The 2527-nt window shown below is 37.4% G+C and overlaps 1 long non-coding RNA gene across 1 annotated transcript; it reads left to right on the forward strand.

The window, feature by feature from the left end:
• Positions 1-608: 608 nt before the first annotated feature.
• Positions 609-2506, forward strand: LOC111822328 (uncharacterized). The gene is made up of 3 exons (XR_002825610.1): positions 609-639; positions 795-830; positions 2404-2506. It is a non-coding gene; the product is annotated as an uncharacterized LOC111822328 (long non-coding RNA).
• Positions 2507-2527: the final 21 nt, after the last annotated feature.

Here is a 2527-nt window from a genome sequence, read left to right on the forward strand (position 1 = left end):
AGTGACAGAATGTGCTAAATGAAGGACTCTGGGCCTGGACAGGATTTAATTTGCTTTCTGATGTGGCTATTTACTCACTTTGACACCATGAAAAAATCCCATTATTCTTGGACTCTCAATTTTCTCATCTACCTAGGCGATCACACTCTCGACCTTGTGATTTGGTTGAGAGAATAAAGTCAATGTTCTGGAAGCTCAAAAACCATAAGTTGGAGCCTCTTGCTGTCTTCTTACTCCAGAACTCTATGCTCTTTGCCAGTTTAAAAATAACTGGTAAATGTACTTACTGTCTTCTACAGACAGAATTGATAGAGCACTAAATGGCTGACTAATCTCACTGAAGATTAGAGGACACTGGGCCGAGACATTGGTGTTGGTTAAAGTTCCCAATGGAATGGTTTCAGTTCTTCAGTTTCATTAGCAAAATGACTATCTTATCAAATCAAAAAAATATTTTTGGAATTGTTCTAATTGACCTCTGTTTTTAAAAAATTCAATCCTTGTGTCTGTTGTTTAAGTCTTCACCTTATCTCTCGCTTTCTTCAGTTTTTCAGACCACCCCATGGAGGCTGATTTCCGCGATCTTAGGAGGAGTATGTCTTTCGTTGATGGCTACTTTGGGAATTTTGGTGAAAATGTGTGAGTTTCTCTATGCAAGTCTTTATAAAGATCAAAAGTGTGATAAAACCATTTAGCAAGACAGGTTTCATTTTACTGATATGTTGTGTTTTATTATCTCATGGATACACTTAAGTCCGAACCTAATTATGTGAATTTCTAATGATTTCTTATAGCATTCTCTCCAGGACCCACCAAAGGACTCCAGGAAGGTGGACTCCAGGAAGGTAGGCTCCAAGCTTTGGAAACCTTGTTGTTGGCCCTAAAAACAAACCACACCCATTGCCTTCGAGTCAATTCCGACTCATAGCGACCCTATAGGACAGAGTAGAACTGACCCTTAGGGTTTCCAAGGAACAATTGGTGGACTTGAACTGCTAATCTTTGGGTTAGCAGATGAAACTCTTAACCACTATGCCAGCAGGGTTTTCTTATTGTTGGTAGAAGAGAAAAATGGACAGTTTCTTGTTATTCCCACATGCGGCTTGATGGAATATTACACAGTCATATGAGTTCACCTCCCTAGTTACAAGACATTCTCATTCCATTGTTCTCTTATGGAAAAATGATTACATTACTTTGAGTGTACGTCACTTATATGTTAAAGTAATAAAGAAAATATTAAGTTTGAAAACACAGCTAGTTTTTTTTCCCATATAAATGCTCATCATTAAGCAACAAATTAGAATAAAACAACAGTACATATTAGAGCTAATCCTGATTACCCGCCTGGCTTTGCTCCTAGGCCATACCTTCCTATCTATTTACATTTGCTTCTGCTGGAACCTGGGACTCAGAAATTACTGCTCACATTTCTGCAATCCTAAATCCTACTTATCCAGTGAGAGTCAGACATTCTTAAATGTTGTTTCTTAGACCCTCCTCACCTTCTGCAACTTTATAGAACTTCGTTCATATTTTAACTTTGGAGCCATTCATTGGTGACCGTTTGAATGACTACCATGTGCCATGACTTTTATCGCTGAGGATAAGAAACCCTGAAGACACTATCTCTGATGACCTGCATTATCAGACTTCATGTTAATTGCTTTATTTATCTTGATGTTTGAAAAAACATGTATATCAGAATTGCACCAATGCATTGGGTTCTTTCTTTTTTTTTTGGACTTAGGAAATATGCTAAAATGCTTTTGCCATTTAAATCTCTCTCTGATTTATTGAAGGAGCCCTGGTGACACAGTGGTTAGGCACTCAGCTGCTAATTTAAAGGTCGGCAATTTGAACCCACCAGTTGCTCCACAGGAGAAAGATGTGGATGTCTACTTCCGTAAAGATTACAGCCCTGTAAATCCTATGAGTTATCAAATCAACTCTGTGCTATATAAGTTGCTATGAGTCAAAATCAGCTCGACCGCACTGAGTTTGGTTTGGTTTTGATTTATTTAACTCCTGTTTACACAGCTTAGCTCAGCTTTGGCTCAGTTGTTAAAAAAAACAAACAAAAGATTTTTCTAACTTCCTCCATTTCATGTTCTGCTGCACACCGTTTTAATATATGAAATTTCTTCTGCGTACCTACCAAAATTATTACTGAATTAAATTAATAAGTGATTGGAAATTGTATAATTCCAACTCTGTCTCTAGAATATGATCTCCCTGAGGAAAAAGGTCATATCTGACTTAGTCACATGTGTACATTTATTTTAGACTCTCAGAATATTTCTAGAAAAAATGAAAAGACAACAAATGGTTTTTGAATGAGTAGATAGCATTGAAATGTTGAAATGCTCAGTGTCGTCAATCATGTTTGATTTTTTCCCTTAGATTCTGACTGCTGTTCTTGTCCAGAGAAGTGGATTGGGTACCGATGCAGCTGTTATTTCATTTCTAATGAAGCAAAAACCTGGGCAGAAAGTAGGAATTCCTGTGCTTCTCAGAATTCCAGTCT

The sequence above is a fragment of the Trichechus manatus genome, unplaced genomic scaffold (assembly GCF_000243295.1).
Source record: "Trichechus manatus latirostris isolate Lorelei unplaced genomic scaffold, TriManLat1.0 scaffold00160, whole genome shotgun sequence".
NCBI classification, from domain to species: Eukaryota; Metazoa; Chordata; class Mammalia; order Sirenia; family Trichechidae; genus Trichechus; species Trichechus manatus.